Genomic DNA, 25,778 nt, shown 5'->3' on the forward strand with positions numbered 1-25,778 from the left:
ATGGGTAAGTTCCATTATGTTAAATTTTTTCTTTAGTCCTAGTTCAGTTCAACAATTTAAAAGTAAGCATGAGAGCCTAGTCCCAGGTTTGATTCTGGTCAAGGGCACATACCTCGGTTGCAGGCCCGATCCCTAGCCCAGTCAGGACACGTATGGGAGATGGGAGGCAACCAATCAATGTGTCTCTCTCCCATTGATGTTTCTCTCTCTTTCTGTCTCTCCCTCTCCCTTCTACTCTATCTAAAAATCAAGGAAAAAATATATCCTTGGGTGAGGCTTAACAACAACAACAAAAATGTAAGGATGGGGTCAGCGCTGAGCCAAAAGCTGGGGATCTCAGATAAGCTAATAGTCCCTAGCTTCAGGAACTCAATCTACTTGGGGAGAGAGGTAAAATAGCAGCCAAATGCAAATACGTTGATGACAGATATAATCACAGAGTGCTCCAGGGGCTTAGAGAAGAGAAATGGGGCTGTGAAGAAAGCTTTACTGGAAGGCTAGTGGTTGAGGAGTCTTGAAGGAACCCAATTATCACTGAAATTTTTTTCTTCCATTTAAAAAAAACCTCCAATGTCAACATTCATAATGCTGAAGCATTTTATTACTGAAATATATATAACCAACAAACTAATTTCTTACTTGAATCGATTTTTAGACATTTTCTATAAACGTTTTTCCAAGTTGCACTGTAAACTCAGAAGAACTCTGTTTTACTTTTGAAGTTCACTCCACAGCAAGGGCTCAGCCACTTGTTTATAGGCAACAATTAATTTTAAATGCTAGAAAGTACTAGAATTGGAAGTATCATATACAAAGAAAAAGTAGGAGTTGTTTCTAAATCTCTGATTCTTTTCCTTTTGCTGTCATATTTCCCTTTTTGTGTGTGTGTATAAAATGGAATCTCCTACATATTATCATACTAAGAATTAATATGGACTTATTTGGCATTTCTTTTTGAAATTGTAAAAAATATAAATTTCATGCATAAATTCAAACTAGTTAGACATGTGATAAAATACTTAATAGTATTCTCAAATCAAAAGTAGCCTGCTTTGCCCACAACTAAGGATGCATCGCCTAGACAGCTAACCAAACTGAAAACTCCAGAGCGGTCCTTGACGCTTCCCACACCTCCCCTGGACCCACACATCCATTTTATCACCAAGTCCTGACAATTCTCCTACAGACTTTTCAGTTCCTTATCTCTTCTACATCTTTGAGCCATTCATTGTCTAAATTCAGGAACTCATCATCTCTCTCCTGGATCATCTGCTCCCTATCAAATGCCAGGGCTCCTGCACCTTGCCACCCTGATCCTTCCTCTACGGTGCTGTCAGTCATCTTTCCAAAGGTACCATGTTGCTTGCCAGGGTAAAGGTCTATACGCATTCTCCCCTGCCCATAAAATATAATCCCACCACGGCATAGTTTAGACAATCTGATATAATTTGGTGCCAGTGATCGACTCCAACACCCAGTCCCAAATACACCAACTTTTTGTATTCCAAACAGGTGTTGTTCTTTTTATAGTTTCAAGCCTTTGTGTGTGTTGTTGCCTTGACAGGAAATGTCTTTAACTTTTCAACCTAGCAGAAACCTCCTCACCCTTAAGACCGGGCAGCAGAGCTGTCTCTGGCCTGGGCATGCATCCTCCCTTCTCTCTATGTAATCACAACACTTTGCCTGACCTTGGTACAGTCTTACGAATCTCTATTATACAGGTTACTAAAGTGAGCTTCCTGAGAGCCAGACTGTATCTTTACTGCTCAGCACAGGGATGGACACAAAGAAAACACTACATGTTTATTACATGAATAGCCAGGTTGCCCGGACCAGGAGATAAACCTACCCAACTTTATAAAAAGGAGATTCCATTTGGTCTGTTCTCCACCACAAATTTTATGCACGTCCTCCCATCCCCCTTTCTGCCAAGACTCACAAAGGAAAAAATAGCTTCTGTGGAAATATGTTATACTTTATGGTAATCTAGAAAAAACAGTTCTGGATGGTCAAGGATGCAGGAAAAGCAGGTAGCATTATTTGCTTCAAACCATCTGTCTTTCACTCCACCCCCCTTTCATTTCCATCTGATCAAAACAACTCAATTTTCACTAATGTTAAAATGTATATGTTCCCTGGAAGAGAAAGAGCTGGGCCTTGGAACAGCCTTTTTCAAAACTAATTGTGCACTTTAGGTAGTCAAAGAATTGAATTCGCTTACTCTACCTGGTACAGAGCTGGCTCTTCTGAGAAGAGAAACTACCACTCCAACTATTTTCTACAAGAAGACAGTGACAAACTTTAATAGGGGCCGAGGGGTCCCTAATGTTGTAGAACCAACAGACACCTGAAGGCCGAAGCTAAGTGAGCTTAAAGTCATGAACACTCCACCCAGAGCCCCCAAAGTGCCCATGACATTGAGGTTAGGGTACACTCATCAGAATTAGTATAGAAGTTGTTTATCACAGAAAGAGATTCAATGTACACAATGACCAAACAAGCAGAAAGACAAATCAAGGAAGCGCTATATTAATGATCACTTTTACAGCAATAATTTTATACCTATCTGAATTTTTTAAAAGAAGGGAAATTAGCTTTATAGAAATGCTCAACTGTGGAGCGCCGACACAGCCATGGCATACTCAGCCCCAGGGCGCCCGATGTGCCACGCCAGCTCGGCCAGGTTCAGTGACCCTGAGTGGGGGCGGTGAAGGATTAGACAAGTCAGACAAGAGAAGGAAAGCTGGGTCTCGGTGGGACGCTGCTTATCTGGTGGGGACCCAACAGCGCCAGGCGCCCACAAGCCGTGCCTTTATTTTATAGCAGATGCCACGAGGCAAAGTAAGGGCGTGGTCAAAATGTTTACAACATTCTCGTGGGTTTCAATCCTACTCAATTACATGCACCGGATCAAGCTTTGTTTACTTGCAGACTATATTACTTAGTCACGTGGGGCCACTGTTCGGACCATAGATTCAAGTTTACAACTACAGCTGTTGGCTATAATTGTGCTGGGAAGGCCCTGCCCTCCAAGCTGGGACTTGCACGTGGCCACGAGAGGACTGTGCCCTTTCATCAGTCCGAGGCTTGAACACTTGTAGCCGCGCCCCACACTAAACTAAGGTTAAACACTGAGATGAGCTTACTCTTTAAGGAGATATGCCTTTTTCTAATGAACAGAAAGAATATACCTTTAGTATTATTTTTACTTTGCTAAAAAGAGAACACAGGCACATAGACACACACCCCAATAAAGTAAAATGAAAGGCCCTTGATTGCTGAGTAACTGAGATTTGGGGCAGCCATAGTTCCTGCCCTCCACACAGAGGGGCAGATGAGGCCAGTCTGAGGGAGCAGGAGTGGAACAATCCTGGGTCAGGCTCCTGTGAGGATGGTCTTCCTGTCCCCGAGACTTTAGGAGATACCTTTTTATTGTTTCTACTCACCTCTCTTTTCTCTCAGTTTTAGGGGGATTCTTCTGTTCCTTGCAACAAAATGTTCTCTAAGATCACACATATTATCAAATTGTTTTCCAAAAAGTCATATCAATCTATGTTGGCATCCGAAGTATATAAGGAAGCCAAATCCAAAATGTAAGCATTCAAGAAATTTTTGCCAATGTGATAGAGAATATTTATTTTGTAAATTGATTGCCAATTATAGAACACTTTTTTGTCATGTATTAGTCATTTGTGTTTCTTCCTTTCTGAAGCATCACATTCATGTTCTTTGACAAGTGCTAAGTACCTAAGGGCTTCTTAAAGGCAGTAACACAATTCTTCCTCTTCATCTCTTTGGATTTTTTCATTTGTATACCCCCTTCTGCTACTGCAATATTTACATTTCATATAATTTTGTGAAACATATATATGTGTGTGAAACATATATATGTGTGTGTATATACATATCTATACACACATATGTGTATATATAGCCTAGGTTAATGCAATAGCTTTCTAATTAAAGAAAACTGAACGTAAGAGTTAAGAATATAGAATTGAAGCCACAATGGATCAGGGTTTTTATTCCAGTTCATCACTTAATTATTAGTGAACTTGAAAATATTATGTATCTCATAGCAAGAGTTTTATTTGTTCAGTTAGGATAAATTCCACTTATTTCAAGTGTTTGTTAAAGATGATATGAGATGATAAATGTACTTTGCATTGTCTGGCACGTAGAAAACACTGCAAGTTTACATAGCAATTACAGTAGTTGTACTATAAGTACATTAAAACGTGCTCAAATTGAACCATAGACACTTTGCAGATATAGAAAACAGATGTACAAGAAAGCTCACAAAAGCAGGTGTGAAAGTTTAAGTTGTTCAGGCAGCTTGACCCCAATGCTCACGTGCCCTGTAGTAGGAATGAGGCAGAGATCATGAACCTGCTGTTCCCTTATATTTCACACAGCATGACCCCTAAATGAAAACACAGAGATTATTTCATCTCATGCCCAAGCAAAGCAGCAGCAATTCCTTCCAACCCTGGAAAGACACCCACTGGGTTGGACTTAATGAGAGAGTTGGCCGAAACCGGTTTGGCTCAGTGGATAGAGCGTCGGCCTGCGGACTCAAGGGTCCCAGGTTCAATTCCGGTCAAGGGCATGTACCTTGGTTGCAGGCACATCCCCAGTAGGGGGTGTGCAAGAGGCAGCTGATCGATGTTTCTCTTTCATCGATGTTTCTAACTCTCTATCCCTCTCTCTTCCTCTCTGTAAAAAATCAATAAAATATATTAAAAAAAAAATGAGAGAGTTGATTCCCACAGCTATGCCTTTCTAAGCGATTGCTCAACAACTTTTGGACTCTATGTAGATTTTACTTTATGTGCGGCTTTAGAATCTAAATACCAAGAGTAAAATATGACTTAGCTGGATGGTGGTGGTGATGATCGAAGAAACATTCTCTCCTGCTATGGATGAAGAGGAAGAGGAAGATGATGAAGATGAAAAGATAAATTCAGCCTGCCTTGGATAGTCCCTCCAATGTTTGCATTACTTAAACTGCCAGTTGTCTTTTTAGACCACAAAACAAAAGATCTATTCTTTGAATGTTTAAAACTACTGAAAGATTCCTCATTCTTTACAGGATACAGTAAAAACATCAATGCAAATCAAGATCTCCACTCTCAAATTTCACCCTATCTTACCTCAAATTCTGCATTCAGATACCAGCACTTCCCAGGCCCATCATGCCGACTTGCTTTGGCTGCATGGGAGGAGAATTCTTGGCCGTCTCTCCTGTACAATTACCTGCTTCTGTCCCCTGCACCCCTCCTCCACCGTGACACCAATCACAGGAATGCAATTGATTGGTCAACAGATTGTTACTTGAGCACTGTGAGCGCTGACCATGTCTAATCATGTTCTTTATCTAGAATCTAGCAAGGGCAGAGGGACATTTAAAAAAAAAGTTCTTTTGGAGGTAATGAATATGTTTATGGCATAGATTGTGATGATGGCTTTGCAAATGTATCCTTATCTCCCAAACTCATCGAGTTGTATCCCTTAAATATGTACAGCTTTTTGTATATCAGTGTTATAATAATGTTATGGTCATAAGGAAACCCCTCTAATGTGTGAAATGACTATTGTGTGAAATGTTTGCTGTGTGGAGACCCCAATACCCTGTAACTTCCAAATTGGTGAACACCCCACTATCTTGATGTGAACACCCTGAGCCCTTAAAGTGTAAACACCCTGCTCCTAGCATAAGGCACACCGTCTGGCCCACACTGTTCAGACACAAGTTGTTTACTACTGGCTATATAAGCACTGGACCTTCTTCAGTCGACGTCTCCTGCCTCATAAGAGGAGGACACCACATCGCTCCTCGCTCCGTGAGACGAGCCCCTGACTGACTGCTCTGCTGTGCGAGCCTGAACCAACTGCGGCCGCCTGTCTGTCTCCGCCTTCGTCGTCCATCCTTCAGTGTGCATCACCGGGTGGCCTCTGCCGGAGCCTAGGACCCACTAGGAATAGGTGAATAAACTTCGTGTGATTGCATACTAATTCTGTCTTGTGTATCATGTATTCCGGTTCGGCTCAGCTGTCTAGACATTGAAGTGCCAGGGGATAGGCCGTTATTGCTGACCCCTGGTCACCTGTGTATGTCCCACTAAATCTAGGCAGATAATTAATTAATTGGGGGCATAATTGGGACAATCAGTCATACCTTAATAAAGTACTTTTTTTAAGAAAAAGGTTTGTTGAATAAGTGAATGCAGGGGTGAATGAATGAACGTAAGGGATGAGAGAGTGAATGGGAGAGATCAAAGAAAAAGTTATCCTGTACAGAAGGTGAATAGCTCTCTGGGCTTTCACTGCCAACGGCAGCAAATACTTTAACATTCATGGGATTATTACTGATGCCCCTTACAGAACATCACAGCTACCACCATCATCTCTCGCACTGAGTGGGTTTCTGGATATTACCTCCTTTAACACCGACAATACCCCTGTAAGTGCTAACAGTTAAGGAAACAGGGTTAGAGAAGTTGAATAACTTGCCTACACTCCTCCAGGTGGCCAGTACGGGGAGGGGGCTAAGTCTCGGTCTGTTTGTGCTTTTCACCCCTGTGCCAGCCCATTCAGCTCCGATTTTGAGAAAGAACATACATTCAGGATCGAGTCCTGGAAGAAGAGACAACACGTGCTGTGGCGTGGCAGCACTCATCGAACACGGAATGAACCAGATGGCAGGCTTTCCTCAATTTCCACTTGAATGAAGTGGCGATAACCACACCCCCCTACTCCTGGATTCTAATTATTTGCGTCTCAGCTTGTCTGAGTCCTCCCCAGAGAAGCATTTTCTGATGACCCACTCTAAAGTTTGCTGCCCGAAAATCCCTCCGTAACACGCATCGTGTTTTGTCTTCATATACTTAACCGCTATTGGAAATTACATTGTTCTCTTATTTGTGTATTATGTCTCCCTTCTTTGCTATGTAAGTTTCACTACAGACCTTGTCCACTGTGTTCTGTGTCCTATCCTCTGACACTGGCAAAGAATAAAATGTTAAATAAGTATTTGATGAATAAATGCAAGGTCAACACTGGTAATAGTAACATAGCCAAAGAAAGAGTGTCTCCAGAGGTGGGAGGGTGGCCCAGGGTGCTCCCAAATTAGAGCAGGTGGGTGGGGTGAGGGGAGCAGAGGGAAGGGAGGCGGGGTAAGCAAGCACAGGTTGTCTATCCATCAATCACTGTCCACAGAAGAGGGCACATTAACCCACAACAGGAATGTACTATGCAGGTGACAAGCGTGCACTAGAGTGGAACTGTATTTGTCCTTCCTTTGTGCTCCACCTTACCTGCTCTGGGCTCCATAATCACCAAGCAACACTGTGATCATCATTTTACTTCTACGGATATGGATGTAAGGGAGAGAACTTGAAAACTAAAAAGCACAAACATCTAGTTGGTTTGGCAGTTAAAAGGTGTTGTTTTTTTTTTTTTGTTTTTTTTAAGTATAGGCATCTATAATGAGAAAGAGATCTGTTTCTTATGACCTTGGTTATTGAGAGAATCATCTTTCAAAGCTGCTCTCCCTCTGGGCATACTGAAAATCACATCTGTGACACCTTAGGGGTTCACTCCTCCTAAGGGTAGAAACGTAGGAAGACAGTGGATCTTGCCCCCTATCTTTGCATTTAACCCACAATATTCAACATTAGCTGTTTATGCAATGCAAGATTGGTGACCCTGGGTAAGTTGCTTAATCTTTATGGGCCTCGGATTCTTCTCTGTAAAACGAGAGAACTAAAAATGAGATGATCCTGACAGATCTTTAAATTATAGGAGAATACACCTCCAGCAATATATAACAGAAATCTAAAAAAATCCAATACAGTCCATCTGTTTGCCTTCTGGGAATTTATCTTGTCACATGATTTCATTAATCTGAATTCAGCACAGGAAAACTGGTGGGGAAAAAGTAAAAAGGATTTAAGCAGACAAGAAGGAAGAAGAGAAGGAAACAATTGTTTACAGGGGAGTCAGTAACTCAACACATTTGTTACCAAATAATTAGCCCCATAGAGTGGGGGCTATTCACAAAATATGGAACTTTTCTCAGAATAAGGTGTTGCCAGATACCCTCATTCAACTCCATCAAGCCATTCCTGGGCTTAAAGTGGTGGCAACTGAGTGGGAAAGGAATACTAGTAAGTGCATTATACCAAACTGTTCCAAGTATCTGCAGCTGCCTACATAGACCGATTTACTGCCAATTTATAGAAAGTTTGCCTTTTTGATTTACAGAAAGCACAGGAGCAGTTATAAAAACAGAAGAGGAAGCATCTCAGAAGAAAACTGCTGCTGAAAATCAAATATATGACACATTCATATAGAGAGAAATCCTGTAAAATGCAGCAACCCCCTGTGAGCCATAGCTTTTTTGGGTGAGTTTACACTGTTCACATGCACACTTTATATACAGGCTTCACATATATACATATATATATACATATATAGTTCTCTCTATATATGTATATATAGAGAGAGAACTTTTTAATTTACTGATTTGAGGGAGAAACATCAATTTGTTGTTCCACTTATTTATGTATTCATTGGTTGTTTCGAACCTGTAACCTTGGTGCATTGGGACAACACTCTAACCAACTGAGCTACCTGGCAGGACCCTGCAGTTCTATATTTAATGCATCCATACAGAATTATACGAATGCACAAAATTAACTCATTCCAAATATTTCTTGAAATCATGGCAATACAGAATTGTGGGAGAGGGCAGTTTTCAGTATCTCTCTTTTTAAAAAAAAAAATTATTTCAGAGAGGAAGAGATAGAAACATCAATGATGAGAGGAAACCATCGATCGGCTGCCTCCTGCACGTTGGAATGAGCCTGCAACCCAGGCACGTGCCCCTAACCCGAATTGAACCTGGGACCCTTGGGTCCGCAGGCTGACACTCTATCCATTGAGTCAAACCAGCCAGGGCAGTATATCTCTTTTTAAATGTCATGTAGAAAGAATAAAAACAGCTTCAACACCAGAGACATGTGAACATAGCATCTGCAGATTCCCCTTCCATTCAAATCCCTGAAAAGTCCATCTGTGAGACTTCAAGGTGACATTGACTGCTCTGCTCCTCGTAAGGGTAACAATTCAGGAAGTCAGTTGACCTTACCTCGTATCTTTGCATTCAACATGCAATACCCAACATTATCTGTTTCTGCAATGCAAGTTTTGTGACCCTGGACAAGTTGCTAATCATTATGGGCCTCGGATTCTTGTCTGTAAACTGAGTTAAAAATGAGATGATCCTGACAGCGCAGACAGCTCATGGGCCAAAATGGACCACGGTGACCAAAGATGGTTAACTTAGAAAAAAAATGGATTATAAGTCTGTACCCCAAAAGCAAATAGAGTGACTCAATTTAGAGGCTAGACAGAAGATGGCAATAAAACGTAGGAGAAAAATGTAAGCTCTAACAGCTGTGCATTAACTCTGTAGTCTACTTGTCACATTCTAAGTCAAGCCAGGCAGCATTCCAGCATCATGTGTCAGGGAAGAAGCAGAAAAACCTGACTATTTGCGCTGACCTAGTGGTGGATTGATTTGCTATCTGCTCAGACTGTTATGAATCTGAGTCACTCCAAGCACTTTATTTAGAGTTTCTGAGTTGTCATCTATATAACACTTGTAAAATAAACAACTCTGAATAAGGGTAGCTGTACATATTTGTAAACACACCTGTAAACTTGTCATTTAGTGACATCTTAAATTGGGACTGAAGGACTGAAAAGCATCAAGCCATCACGGAGTTGAAAAGCGGGAAGAAGTCTCGGAACTCACTCAAATCGAGCACCTTTCCCCACCCTCAGACAAGGACAGAGAGAACCAGAAAGTCCCTCTTCAGAGCAGCCCCGAGAACTCAGCATATTTTAAACGTGTTACCACAAGACTGTGGACGCAGGGTGGTGGGTCTTACCGCTGACAATGTTTGTGAATAGAAGTGAAATCTCACCACGGGCAATAAAAAAAACACCAAAAGCCACATCCCTCCCAGGGAACTACAGGTCGCACAGCCGTGCACCCCTCACCCTCAGCAACATTGGTTGGGATCGCAGCGCTCCAAGGACTGTCCCTGCTGCTTACTCCTCTTCATAACTTCAGGAAGTATAACCCTAAGTTTCCTCTCCATGGCTATGGAACAAAGTTTCTTCTCCAACATATCTTGAATGCCTTAGGGCTTTTATTTATTTAACTACTCCGAAAGCTCAGTTGAGGAACGTAAGAAATATGCTTAAAAGTGCCTGCCAATATCCATAAACCATTGGGATAAAATGACAAACACCCACTTAAAAATACACAATTAAACTTCACTTCAGTAACAACAAAAATAGTAAGAAAACTCACAAACACGAGAGAACTTGAAAAGTGACAGATTTACCCAGCCCAACTCAACTGCTTAAGTAACTACAACCCAGGCACACGAATGCTCACACACTTCACACCCATTCAATCACAGGCTTTTTCAGGTTTGCTTTTACATTATCTTAGTTCCTTCCCAAACTTATACTGCTTATGAATGACTGACATTTGTGGCTGAAAATTTCATCTCAATAATACAAGATTAGCTTAAAAATTTTTACAGTTGCTAAGAAAAATTCCAGCCAGACATACATCTATTATTACTGAAAAATATGCTTTTCTTTTAGAGCTAGCAGCTACCTAATCAAAATTTTGCATATTTAAAAAACTTAAAATAGTAGTAACAATAATCATGTATAGAGGTCAATAAACACAAAAGGTAAGAATTTTAAAGTCAGCTACAATTCATACCAAGAACGCACAACTGACAATCCTGAAAAGCTGTTCTTGAAGAACAGGAGTCCTTGACCAATACAAGGTTATCTAATTTTATACTATCATTAAAAAAAAAAAAAGAAAATTAAACAAGTAGGGTCTATTAGCAATGACCTTGCCTAGCCCTCTGAGCAGCCACTGACGCGAGTGTCCAAGATGACAGCTGAACAGCACTATTAGAATGACTACAGCTGCATAAGCAAAGCCTGTCCTTGCAACCCTTCCTATAGCAAATAAAAATGGCAGACCCAGCCGGGCTCACAGCGCCCTGGCGCTGTGGTTTAAATGACAGGAAAACTTACACAAAAGAAGTATCCAGAGTATGGACAGCACTCTTTTTGTTTTTCACTTTTATATGTTAGGGCACAGTTTTAGGGAAGGGGACACAATGCTGCCTTGCAAAGGACATAAGAAGTCCCTTGTTTGAGCCACCAACCTCTTAGCCACCCAGAAAAATGTCAGTCATCCATCTGTTAGCACCAAAATCTCCTTCTACTGCTCACAATATGCATCACACATTTTAAGGGGCTGTTGAAACAGAAAAAGAAAACAAAACACAAAGGAAGCCCTTGAAATAGAAGCAGATCTCCCTAGCTTTGCCCCTTCCTTTATTAGTGTGCCTGCAAGCCCGCCCGCCCGCGGTGAAAAGCACTGTCACGTTGTTTCCACATGCTCGGGGCCCTTGAAACTTGTGCAAAAGCATTGCAAAATGAAACTGCAGAAGCATCACCTTTCAAAACATGACCTAGTGATGGTAGGTCCGTCTTAGGGGCCAGAATAGTCATTAATTAAACCATAACCTACAAATGTCCCTGACCTGAGACATTTTCTTATTTGAAGAATAGACGCCGAACACGTGGCCATGGGAGTATTTCAAAGAGAATGTCGGCGTAATTCATTCTGAGAAACTATTAAAAATGACAGTCTTTTTGCCACTTTCAGAGGACATCAAACAATTTCACAGGCACACAAAAAAAAATATTGTAAAAGATGAAAGAATAATTCTTTCATTTTTCCAACATTAACATGTCCTTGTACAGGAGCTGCTTAAAATCGATACAATAGAAGTGTGTAATGCTGGAGATTTCTTCCAGAAGAGCTCATAGCTCCCTTTGCTTGGACCACATGGACATAATGCCCGACACCAAATGGAGTACAAACTGAATACACAGCACCATGGTTACTTACCTTATAAAAGCCGAATTTATTCCTCTTGGTTAGAAGTCACAAATGGTGGAAGCAGAACACCCTTCATTTGTTTTTCCAGCGAGCCAAATCTAGCCTCCCATTAACCCAATCCATTGCAGATAATTTCACAGGGCACGCACTCCCCTGCTTCCCCCAGTTCCCAGCCCAGCAAGGATAATCACATTCTGGGGGAAAGTGAACAGATGGTGGATTCCATGGTAACCAGCCCTCCTAAGGCGATTGGTAGAAGTGTGTGACTACTGCTTATTGGGTAACAATCGCTGTCTTTGTGCTCCAGCCTTGCAAATCCTGAAGGAAGGAACATATAGCCCCACTCACATGCGCAGGGCTTGCCTAGCAGGTGTTAGGCTATTTCAACAAGGCAATGCCGGCCCATTAAAAGCTTTCCAGTGAATCTATCATTGGTGCTACAAAGTCCTAGCACTTCAGAGAGTGTCCGCTGCTCCTTCAAGGAGAAAGGCCACAAGAAGCTTAACTGGACAAACAGAAAACAGAACTTGAAAGTTAACTTGAGAATTTATGGTAAAGCATTCTAGCAATCTAAGGTGCATCAGCTCGTCATTTTCTGATTTGCAATCCACAGCAAAATGAAACAGGTTTTGTATTTAGAAAAGATTTTTCAAACAAAAATAATTTTCAAAATTGCAAAACTATAGTATATTAGTTGGAAAACACAAGTTTTCAGAAGCAATTGTTTTATAAATCATGTAATAATTATTTTTAAATACTTGTAATATAAATTCATGTTTATTCTGTTGATGGGGTGGGGCCAGGCTATTCAACTTTAAATTTTCATTAGAGCCCTACCCCAAATCTCTGGTTATTATGTACATTCTACTGGGTTTTAATTTTTTTTTTTTCTGTATCCATAAAAGTGAAATGCTAATTTAGCAGGAGAAGAGTAACCATAATGATCAACCAATCAGAACATGTCCTTAGAAGAGCAAAATGGCTGGAAACCAAATATACCAAAGTCAATCATTAGGGATACTGCACAAACCTAAAACAGATAAAAATCCATCAAGCCCTGGCCCATGTGGCTCAGCTGGTTGGGTGTGGTTCACACACTGAAAGGTTGCCAGTTCGATTCCAGGTCAGGGCACTTGCCTGGGTTGCTAGCTCAGTCCTTGGTAGGGGCGGGGGTGGGGGAGGGGCCTTGCAGGAGGCAGCCAATCAATATTTCCTCTCACATTGATGTTTCTCTCTCTCCCTCTCCCTTCCTCTGTCTCTCAAAATCATTTTTTTTAATCCATCAAAAATAAAGTTTTAAAAGGGCAAGGGGAGGAATAATTGGGACAAGCCTAAAGCAAGACCAAAACAAAAATGGTAAGCTGTGATTAGACTTTTAGGTATGAATTGCCTCCTTACTTTGCAGTTACCCCTTATCTTAAATTTAGGATTTCTTTTTTTGGCATGCCCAGAAATGAGATTCAAATATTGAAAGGAAAAAGACAAAATTATTATTCACAGGTGATATGAGTCTATTCCTAGGGGAAAAAAATCAAAGAAATCAAGTAGGATATTAATTATAGTACTAGAAGTTTAATAAATAGTCAAATATATCAATGCATAGTAATTCCTTTATAAAAGCAAAACCTATCAAAATACCAATGAAAAGGAGTCTACTGACAATGCCAACAAAAAGTATATGACACTTGGGAAAAATATGATCAACACATGTGTGTGATGTATGTGGAGAAAAAGAATGCATGTTTATTGGGAAAAATAAACGGAAAACTAAATGGAGAGACATAATGTGATACTAGATACAAAGATCCATTTTAATGATGCCAAGTCTTCCCAAAAGACTTCTAATTTTCTAGTAAATATATTATATACATATATGGTGGGGCAAAAGTAGGATTCCTGTGAATACCCGAAACAGTTTATTATTATACTAGAGGCCCGGTGCATGAAATTCGTGCACCGGGGGGGGGGGGTGTCCCTCAGCCCAGCCTGCACCCTCTCCAATCTGGGACCCCTCCAGGGATGTTCAACTGCCCATTTACAGGAATTGGGCCATGGGGGTGTGGCCGGCCTGGGTGAGAGGCAAAGGACTGTTTTCAGGCTGGCCACATCCCCTTCAGGGTGGGGGTCCCCACTGGGGTGCCTGGCCAGCCTGGGTGAGGGGCTGATGGCTGTTTGCAGGCTGGCCACACACCCCAGTGACCTAAGCTCCCAGCCCCTCCATTTTTTCTTTCTTTTATTTTTTTTTCAGCGCCTCCTTGAGTGGAGGCCAGGGCTGGCTGGAAGCAGGTATCTGGGATTTATTTATCTTCTATAATTGAAACTTTGTAGCCTTGAGCAGAGGCCAGGGCCGGCCAGGGTGGGTGGGAAGCTTGGCTTCCTCCATCGCCAGAGGCAACCCAAGCCTCCTGCTCACTCTAGCTCCATGGCTGCCGCCATCTTTGTTGGGTTAATTTGCATACTCACTCCTGATTGGCTGGTGGGTGTAGTGGAGTGATGGTCAATCTGCATGTTTCTCTTTTATTAGTGTAGATTATCATTTATTTATTATTGCATTATTTCCCATACAAACAATAGTAAACCTACTTTTGCCTCACCGTGTGTGTGTGTGTGTGTGTGTGTGTGTGTGTGTGTGTACACTCTTCTAATAAAACTTCCAATATACAGTACTTTAGACAATTTTACAAAGTGATTGAAGTTTATTTGGATTTTTTAAAGATGAAGATCCCAAAGAAAATTCTATGAAGTGAGTAATGGCTAAAATAATTAACCAAATTTTAAAAACATGTTATAAATGCCACAAACATACAGATACATACCAAACTTGTAATTTGTGGACAAACCAGACTCCTACATCTAACTACCTATTGAACATCTCTACCTAGCTGTTTAATAACTATCTCAAACATACCATATTTCAAAACTCAGCTCCTGGTTTTCTCCCCAAACCTGCTCCTCCTACAACCTTTACTATTTTAGGAATGGCAACTCTACCCTTCCAATCACTCAGGCTAAACACCTAGGAACCCATCCTTGACTCCTCTCTTTCTCAGACACCTCACATCAAACCTGACAGCTCAGGTTGTGGGTTATTCCAATCCGGCCACTTCTTACCACCTCCATCACTCCCAGTTTGGTTAGGCCACACCATGTCTCACCTGGATTCTTTAATAACTTCCCAATTAAACTCTGATTCCACCTAGCCCCCTACAGTCTGTAAAACCTAAGCAGATAACGTCATTTCTCTTTCCAAAACCAACTGTCCCACTGCACTAGGAATAAAAGCTCCGTTCTGTATGATGGCTTAAAAAGCCCTTAATAACTTGCTCCCTACCCCATTATCTCACTAACCCATCTCCTATGACCCTCACCTGCCTTCCCCAAGCTCTCCAGGCAGAGTGTGACATTTTGTCCTCCAATCTGCCCTTTCGCAGTAACTTGGACAGTGATGTCATTTACCACAGGACAAGAGTGACCTGAACACATCTCCCTCCCTAGACTGTGAGTCCCTCAAGGCCAGGACTGTGCCACTCTGAGTTCTGTGCTCCCAATATCAAGCAAAGATCCTGGCACATAGTGAGCGCTTATTGAATCTGCTGACTGAGTAACAGTTTGCTGCAGAATTTTTTTTTTCAAGTATAAATTTAGGGGCAACCTAAGAATCTAATAACAGATAAATAGTTAAGCAAATAAGAATGCATACAACTTAAAAAAAAAAAAAGAATGCATACAACTCGATGGAGTATCATGGTCATTAAAAATAAGGTCATAAAGACTATATGACAAAAGGGAAATATTGATGGCATATTAATAACAATTTACTGAGTCCCTAGTATGTGCTAGGCACTATAATAAGCACTTTACAAGTGTTTTATTGAAATTTCACACCGACTATGAAGCAGGTATTAGTATCCTCATTTTTTGTTCTGGAAATTGAGGTTCAGAGATTAAGCTCTGCCCTGCAACTCATATCTGAGAATAGAACCTCATTGGAGGCCAAAACTTAGGTCTAAGTCATTATGCTATACCACCTCCTAAAACTGTGGAAAAAAAGGACACACAACTAAATAACTTACTATGAACAACTACCTAATAAGGAAACGATTCTTAGAAACAAAAGCCTAGATTTACCTACCTCAAAAATTTTAAGAGCAATTGTGAGAAAGAAATATTGGTGACATATTTTCTTTCCTGTTTTCCAAAATTTTTAATGTCATAAGTAATAATTTCCTAACAATATCATTTATTCCTCCTACACATTTTTCAATGTTCACTTCACTGTGTTCTTGGTCGAATCTGCTAACTAGCAAGACACAATAAAAATACTATAAAGAAGCTGGCTTGCAGTTTCTAGAAAACTGGTTCTATGGGAATTACTCAGAAAGGAAAACAATGGCAGGTCTAAGAAAGGCAAGTGAGTGTCCTCTTCAGCTCCAAGTTCACCTCTGAGTGCTCTGGCATTGACTCCACAATAGTACTTCACGCCATACTGCCCAGGACCTCACAACTGGGCCTCCAAATGTAAGCTGTAGGGCACATGACAAAGAGCCAATAGTCCCCAACAAGGTTCTCAAGATAAAAAGGTATTGAGAAAGCAGGGAAGCCCGATAATTTATCTTCTTCAAATATTGGGCAGGCAGCGGCTTTGCCTGGAATCTGCTGGAGCAGCCATTGTGCCAGCTAAGCAGTGATCAAATGACCTTGGGAGTGTTGCTCTCCCTTCCCTCACTATGGAATATGCCCAGTCTCATTCACCCTTACTCAGCCTCTCTTTTCTTTGGTAAAAAGCTTACACAGAAGTTACACTAAGTCAGAGGTTCTCAGACTTATTTGAAATTATGGAGGCCTCAGCATCTCAGTAACTTTTTCATGGCTCCCCAAGTCTAGAGAAATACCTAAGTGCTCCATTTATTAAGTATTTCATATGAAACATTTAATAACTATTTTTTGTCCTAGCAACTTGGCATCATTTTAAAATATAATAAAAAAAATAAGTGCAAGAAAATTTATTTTTTTATTCCATTCTTTAGTCACTGATACTACTTATTAATAAGTGTGAGTGACTATTGGGCCCTACACCGCCTCTTACACCATAGGGCAGCAATTTTCAACCGATGTGCTGCAAGAATTTTTAAAACATGCAATACCTCTTTTCCCTTAGGTTGTCAAATAAAAAAAATGACAACAGCCAACAAACAATAGCCATTTGGGTGTGAATGAATCAAAATTATACCAAAAAATTTTTTTCATCAGATTGGCAAAAATATATATTTTTTCTTGTGCCACAGAATTATAGTAATTAGTTTATGTGTGCCATGAGATGAAAAGGGTTGAAAATCGCTGCCATGGGATCATATTAAACATCGCCATGCTCATTTCTTGCTCCACATTGATTTTCCCCAGGTACTTGCTTGTTATCACTGTAAACTGCTAAAACCTCAGCTCTGCAAAACTAAGGTGTCATTGAAAGAAATACAGTCTAATATTAAAACTGTGAACCACCATTTCCATAGTATTTGATAGATGTCTGTTTCCCTTGAACTTTTTAAATACCCTGCAGCTGGGCACCCTGTGAGTAGACAGCAGGATCCCAGACCACCTAGGCACATGCTTTGGGAATGATGTTTTTAAGCCCTTAGCTTTTGTGAAGCCCAATAATACAAAGACTAACTAGAAATTCAGAAACCTAAAATAGTTCCTGTAAGGACAGAAAAAATGGGGCTTTCTTTTTCCTTGCTGTGACTTTCCATAATTTATAAGAAGCACCCAGTAATTAAACTCCAAGATTATTAGCTTCTCTGATTCAAACAGCCCCTCTATTCAAGCTGCAAGACAAGATAAACTACTCTCAAGGCTACATTCTTGCATCTTCCTCCTCCCTGCTGTTTTAACTACTCATGGATAATTCACACCAAAGAGTCTCTAGTTAGTAGAAATCCCACCCCCCCAACACCCCTTCTCTTCAGCCTCTTTTGAACTCTTCAGAACTTTTGCTCTAAGCATGTTTTACAGGCTTAGGAAAAATACTGATAAGACACCTCCCTAGGATATCTGCCTGGACTGTCTCCTGAAAAGCAAACAAACCACACACACACACACACACACACACACACACCCTGATGTCTGCTCTGTTTCAGCCCTAATCCTCCCCCCCCCCTTTTTTTTTCACTTAGCAACAGCCATTACCCTTTAAAAGAGGAAACCACCTTTCATTTCTTGCCCCTGTATTGATTAACAATGCACCAGCCTTTCCCTCTCTTGGAAAGTAAAAATAAACGTACCCTCTGCATCTCTTCTTTTAGTTGTGAATTCTTTCTCTGCATCTCTTCTTTTAGTTGTGAATTCTTTCACAGCCCACATCACCAGCTAAACCCTAACAGTCCCTGCTTAGCTACTCATATGACACACACAGGCCATTTACCCTCTCCAGTCCTGCACTTCAGTCACAAAACGAGTGAGCTAGGTTAGATCATCTCCAAAGATCTCTTCTGTTCTAAAATAATAAGCATGAATGTTAGAGGAGGGAGGGTTCTCATTCTTATTGGTCTCAGAGGAAAAGGAGAAAGGGTGAAAGCAGCAAGGACAAGAACAAATATTTATTTTACAGAAGGAAATGGCAAACTAAAATTTTCTGGGTTCAACCCTTAGGTGTAGTATGACCAAGATTAGAGCGGGAGGTGTGACTGAAGTACCAGGTGAGACGGCAACTGTACCTGCCCAAAGATACCCAGGTCGGGTGCACTCTGAGTAACTGCTCTCCGCCAGCCCTGGAGCACTGGTGCACTCCGCCAGCCCTGGTGCACTCTCTCTGGTGCACTCCGCCAGCCCTGCTCTTTCCACGTTCTCTTTCACCTTTTGTGGAAACTCCTTCTCAACATGTGGTTTCTATCATAAAGTGACTGGACATTGTTTGGATCATATAGTCTGTGACGCAGACAAATGACCTATCCTAATTGGAGATCAAATTTATCATGTAAGCCTAAAAAGAACCAGGGTTAACAACAGAGCTAACCAGTCACAGACTGTGAAACACAAAATACATCTGTAAAGAGGTGACAGTTCCCTAGATATTTTAAGTGTGTTACCATGAATTTTGTGTTTTTACTTAAAGTTGTATGTTAGTGTTGTTGCTTTTCTCATTTGACAAGGTTTTTATTTTTCTTTTTGCAAATCAGTTTTAAAAAGCTAATTTATCAAAAGAGAGAAAGAAAGAGAGAGAGAGAGAGAAGAGAAAGAGAACTCGTGGACAACAGTGCAGTGATGGGGGGAGGTGTGTGTGTGTGTCTGTGAGGACATAGAGGGGATAAATGATGATGAAAAAAAATTTTAAAAAGATGATTTAGAAAAAAATGTATTTGCAAGGTACAGAGTACCTTATAAGCAAAAGAAAACATACTGATTTGTTTGTTATTTAATAGCATTTATCACTGCTCAACATTATATCAAACTAGAGGCCCAGTGCACAAAATTCTTGCATTGAGGGCGGGGAGGTGGGAGGTGGGGGCAGGTGTGTGTGTGTGTGTGTGTGTGTCCCTCAGGCAAGCCTGCATCCTCTCCAATCTTGGACCCCTTGAGGTATATCCAACTGCCCATTTAGGCCCGATCCCACTGGGATCGGGCCTAAACGCGCAGACATCCCTCTCACTATCCAGGACTGCTGGCTCCCAACCGCTCGCCTGCCTGCCTACCTGCCTGATTGTCCCTAACCACTTCTGCCTGCCAGCCTGATCATCCCCTAAGCACTACCCTGCCAGCCTGATCAACGCCTAACTGCTCCCCTGCTGGCCCGATTGCCCCTAACTGCCCTCCCCTGCGGGCCCGGTCACCCCTAACTGCCCTCCCTTGCTGGCCTGGTTGCCCGTAACTGCCCTCCCGTGCCAGCCTTGTCGCCCACAACTGCCCTCCCCTGCAGGCCTGGTCCCCCCCAACTGCCCTCCCCCTGCTGGCCTTGTCGCCCCCAACTGCCCTCCCCTGCAGCCCCCCCTCAACTGTCCTCCCCTGCTGGCCTGATAGTCCACAATTGCCCTCCCCTGCCAGCCATCTTGTGGCAGCCATCTTTTGTCCACATGGGGGCGGCCATTTGTGTGTTGGAGTGATGGTCAATTTGCATATTATCTCTTTATTATATAGGCTGTTTCTTTTCCCTCATTTTGTCTTCTACTCTAGACAGTAAATTCCATGAGGATAGGGACTTTGTTTTATTTACCAAGGACTCCTCAGGGTCCAGCACAAAGTAGGTGTTCATCCCATCTTTTTGGAAACAATAAAAAACGGCAGGGAATGAATAAAGACAAGGCTTAGTACCAAGGAAGTGACCATGGGGCCAGGTCAGGGACATATACAAGGGAGTGGGAGTGGGTGACAAGTTCTGAAATAAGTCAAGCAGCAAGTGTGCTCTCCCATCTTGAGGAACCTGAGGCAGGAAGCTATGTCCCAGGACTCATGAACTTTATTTATCATGATACCACAATTTCTCCAAGACAAGAGAGTGGTGCTCACAGGGAAGATGCTTGGCAGTCCCAGAGATAATGAGGCACCCTACAGAGGTCATGACAATCTAGATCAGTGATGGCGAACCTATGACACGTGTGTCAGCACTGACACGCGTAGCCATTTCTGATGACACGCGGCCGCTGAGGTGGCCGCATGCCGAGGATGAAACATTTGCTGCTACTGAGGATGAAACATTTGCGAAATAATGTTTTTTCCTCAAAGTGACACACTACCCAAGTTATGCTCAGTTTTTTTGGCGAAGTTTGACACACCAAGCTCAAAAGGTTGCCCATCACTGGTCTAGATGCTTTCTGGGGGAAACTAGAAAAGAGCGGTACACCTTTGTAAGACTATCAGTTAAGTGAAAAAAAAAAATTGTTACCATTTCTTTGCACTTCTCTCTTTCCTTGCTCTCCAGGGTGGCTGGACAATGATGGCCTGGCGATACCAATCCTAGATCTCCTCTTTCCCTATCACCCAGACTTTTACCCTCATTATGTAAACCTGGTAGTCACTGAAATCCCAACACTCTTCCAATGAGCTCACATGGAGTTTTCCTCTTAAAAACAGAAGTGGAGTCAGCAGTCCTGGGGTCTACTCTAGCTGGTCAGTCTGTAGGCACCTAACTGCATTCTCTTCATGTGTCTCCACCTTCACTGTCTGTCACTGCAGAGCAGAGCTGCCTGTGCCGAGGACAGCACCAGCTTTTCATCTGCTAAAAGCTGGAAGAAATGCGGACTTCCATGCTTGCTTAAAAAACAAAAAAAACTTTATAAACTAATTATGCATGTTTACTGCAAAACAATTTTTTAAGAGAATAAGCAAAAAGATAATTCAGCTTACTCTGATCACCTAGAGATAACCCCTATTCACATCTTGGGGTACTTGTTCCAGATGCTTTTCTGCACAGTCATATGCTATAAATATGGATATATCACAACCATTTTATTTTAACAAAAGCATCCTCATTTATCTCGTTTTTTACTAAAAACTATAGCAATTTCAGTTATACACTGTTGAACATATTTGTAAGTATATTTCAAGTATGAAGTGCAACTAATTTTAACTGCTATGCTTACTCTGAGAAAGTCTCTACTTTATTCTAGTTAACTCTTCCAAATATTTCCATTAAACAATAAAAATAACTAAATGACTATAAAAACCACCATGTAGCCAAAACCGGTTTGGCTCAGTGAATAGAGCGTTGGTCTGCGGACTGAAAGGTCCCAGGTTCGATTCCGGTCAAGGGCATGTACATTGGTTGCGGGCACATCCCTGGTAGGGGGTGTGCAGGAGGCAGCTGGTCGATGTTTCTCTCTCATCGATGTTTCTAGCTCTCTATCCCTCTTCCTTCCTCTCTGTAAAAAAATCAATAAAATATATTTAAAAAACAAACAAACAAAAAACCACCATGTAAAAATGATCAGCATTTTGATGCATTTCCTTAAAAGCTTTTGCGTAATATGTATCAAGATTGGGATTTTTCTTAACATTGGGCTTTGTAATAACTTTTATGAAATCCTTTCAAAGGAAAGAGTCTGCTTCATTTTTTCTCAATCATGTCAGAGTATTTGGGGTTTAAAAGAATATTTTAATTTATAAAGTTATGTTACTTAATTTATTTTATAGGGGTTGACTGATCGGGAACAAAATTTCTGTAATGGCCCAGTATCATTACATTTATTTCAAATTTCTTTAAGTAAACAAAATTTTCTGCCCAAAAAGATTTGCCATTTGATTCAAAGGAGACTTCTTTATTTTCAGTTGATGTAGTTTTCTCCTGCAGGTTGAGCTATTCATTGTTCAGAGTCATTTTTATAAGGCTTTTTTTCAAAATAGTCTCCTAAATACTGTTCACGTTAGAGGATTTTCAACTGTAAGCTGAATGCTGGATGAAACTAAGAAATAATTGGGAAGCTATAATTTGGTTCTTTCTTTTAAAATGGGCCACACATCGGCCTTAGCCAGGTAGCTCAGTTGGTTAAAGCATTATCCTGACACACCAAGGTTGTGGGTTCAATCCCATCAGACACATGTCAGTGGAACAACAAATCAATGTTTCTCTCTCTCAAATCAATAAATAACAATTTAAAAGAATAAATAAGTAGAGATTACAAAATGGCAGTGGAGTAAGTGGAAGCTACACTAACACTCCCCCAGGTCCAAACTGGAAATACAACTAAAATACAGAAAACCACACTGAAGCTACACTAACACTCCCCCAGGTCCAAACTGGAAATACAACTAAAATACAGAAAACCACATAGCTGGAGAGAACCCTGATAACCAAGGACAGAAAAGGGCAGAGGTGTGAAAGGGCTGGCTGGGCTCCCACAGACAGCAGCTGAAGTTCTGGAGGGATATCCCAGCTGTGGGGGGTTCCCACCGAAAACTCTGAGGTCTAAACCCCAAGCTGGGCTCCTCCGCCCAGAGCACCAGAACTGAGAAAGGTACCCACATAACATTTGTCTGTGAAAAGCAGGGTTGCTATCTGCCAGGGAGAGGCAGCTGGAAATGCAGGCACCCTCTTAAAGGGCCAACACACAACATTTTTGTGCAGGCACTCACCTGGGACTCCATCAGAGGGAGGGCAGAGTAGACTGAAGCTGTGTGAGCAGAAGCCAGGTTTGGGGACTCGGGGGTTGGAGCTCAGAGGGCAGCTACCCCAGTTTCCTATACTGAGTCATTTTCTCTCACACTGCAGAGGACATCTTTCATCAGTGAACCTTTGCTATCCAGGCAGTTTTTGCCTGGGGTAAAGGCAGTTGCCACCCTGTTGGAAGACTTCTCACCCCACCCTGTCTGTCGATAGCCTGAGGTTAATCAAAACTGAGTGTCAATGGGACTGCAGGCAGAGGCAGGTCTCTGGAGGCCTTGAGTCCTTTCGTGATCTAATCTGGGGCTTGGGGCTAGGAAAAGCAGAGCCTAGTGCAAATCTTGGTCCTCTCCAAAGGCACCCAGCCCCAGCAGAAGAAGCCACAAACTCTGGATTGCTGATAGCTCCAAACAAGGGACTCAGGCCAGTCACAAACAGTATCTGATATTGTCCTGCACTAGCGATTGGGACTCATAGCAGATCTACCTAATACATAGACACAAACCCAAACAGGCAGCCAAAATGGGGAGACAAAAATACACGCCCCAAATGAAAGTACAAGAGACTTCTCCAGAAGAAGAGCTAAATGAAATGAAGATAAGAAATTTATCAGACATAGAGTTCAGAAGAATGATGGCAAGGATGCTCAAGAGCATGAGAACAGATATAGTAACTATGAAGTACGACATAGCACTAATAAACAACACAGTCAACGGAATACACAGCAGATTAGGGGAAGCTGAGGAATGGATCAGTGAATTAGAAGACAGGGTAGAAAAAAATCACTCAATCAGAGAACCAAAAAGAAAAAACAATTAAAAGCCAGCTTAAGGGAGCTGTGGGACAATATGAAATGTAATAATATTCACATAGTAGGAATACCAGAAGGAGAAGAAAGTGAGCAAAGGATAGAGAATGTTTTTGAAGAAATAATGGCAGAAAACTTCCCTAACCTGGTGAAGGGAAAAGTCATACAAGTTCAAAAGGCACAGAGAGTCCCAAGCAAGAAGAATCCAAACAGGCCCACACCCAGACACATCATAATTAAAATGCCAAAAATTAAAGACAAAGAGAGAACCTTAAAGGCAGCAAGACAAAAGCATTTTTTTTACCTACAAAGGAGCACCCATAAGGCTGTCAGCTGATTTCTCATCAGAAAATCTACAGGCCAGAGGGGAATGGTATGAAATATTCAAGGTAAGGAAAAGCAAGTATCTGAAACCAAGAATACTATATCCAGCAAGGCTATCATTCAAAATAGATGGTGAAATAAAGAGCTTCCCAGACCAAAAAAAAAAAAAAAAAAAAAAAAGCTAAATGACTTTATCACCACCAAACCTGCCCTGCAAGAAATGCTAAAGGAACTGCTATAATGAGAAGAAGAAATATAGAGAGAAACGTAGGCATAAAGAATTAAAATGGCAATAAATAAGTGCCTATAAGTAATAACCTTAAATGTAAATAGAGTAAATGTTCTAATCAAAAGACATAGGGTAACTGAATGGATACAAAAACATGACCCAATTATATGCTGTCTACAAGAGACCCACCTCAGGACAAAAGACTCAAACGGGATGAGAGTGAAGGGATGGAAAAATTTTCCCCATGCAAATGGAAACAAAAAAGAAGCAATACTCATATCTAACACAACAGACTTAAAAATGAAGGCCATCACAAGAGACAATAAAGGTCACTACATAATACTAAAGGGATCAATCCAATAAGAGGATATAACCCTGGTAAACTTATATGTACCCAATATAGGAGCATCTAAATATATTAAAAAACTTTTAGAGGACTTTAAGGGAGAGATCAACAGCAATACAGTCATGAAACCATAAAAATCCTAGACAAAACCATAGGCAGCAAAATCTCAGACATCTCTCCTAGCAATATGTTTATGGATACATCTCTGAGGGCAAAGGAAACTAAGGAGAAAACAAAATGGGACTCCATCAAAATAAAAAGCTTCTACACAGCAAAAGAAAACCAACAAAGTGAAAAGAGAGCCCAGTGCATGGGAGAACATATTTAGCAATGATACACCTGATAAAGGTTTAATATCCAAAATAGATAAGGAACTCATACAACTTTATAAAAGGAAGATAATCCAATTTAAAAATGGGCAAAGGATCTAAATAGACACTTCTCCAAAGCAGACATACAGATGGCCAAGAGACATATGAAAAAATGCTCAAAGTCACTGATCATCAGAGAGATGTAAATTAAAATGACAATGAAGTATCACCCCACACCTGTCAGAATGGCTACCATCAACAAATCAACAACTGACAAGTGCTGACGAGGATGTGGAGAAAAGGGAACTCTAGTACACTGCTGGTAGGAATCCAGACTGGAGCAGACATTATGGAAAAACGGTATGGAGTTTCCTCAAAAAATTAAATATGGAACTGCATTTAACCCAGTAACCCCATTTCTAGGATTATATCTTAAGAAACCCGAAACACCAATCAGAAAGAATGTATGCATTACTGTGTTCATAACAGCACAATTTATAATAGCTCAGGTGTCCATCAGTAGATGGGTGGATAAAAAAAAGCTGTGGTACATTTACACGATGGAATACTATGCAGCAGTAAAAAAAAAAAAAAGAAGAAGGATCTCTTACCCTTTGAGACAGTATGGAGGGACCTGGAAAGTATTATACTAAGTGAAATG

At 41.2% G+C, this 25,778-nt stretch overlaps 1 protein-coding gene across 1 annotated transcript in view; it reads right to left on the reverse strand.

The window, feature by feature from the left end:
• FGD4 (FYVE, RhoGEF and PH domain containing 4) overlaps nucleotides 1–25,778 on the reverse strand; it is a 211,958-nt gene that overhangs the window by 109,687 nt on the left and 76,493 nt on the right. The gene's annotated exons all lie outside the window — the stretch shown is intronic.

This window comes from Eptesicus fuscus, chromosome 7 (genome assembly GCF_027574615.1).
Source record: "Eptesicus fuscus isolate TK198812 chromosome 7, DD_ASM_mEF_20220401, whole genome shotgun sequence".
Taxonomy (NCBI): domain Eukaryota; kingdom Metazoa; phylum Chordata; class Mammalia; order Chiroptera; family Vespertilionidae; genus Eptesicus; species Eptesicus fuscus.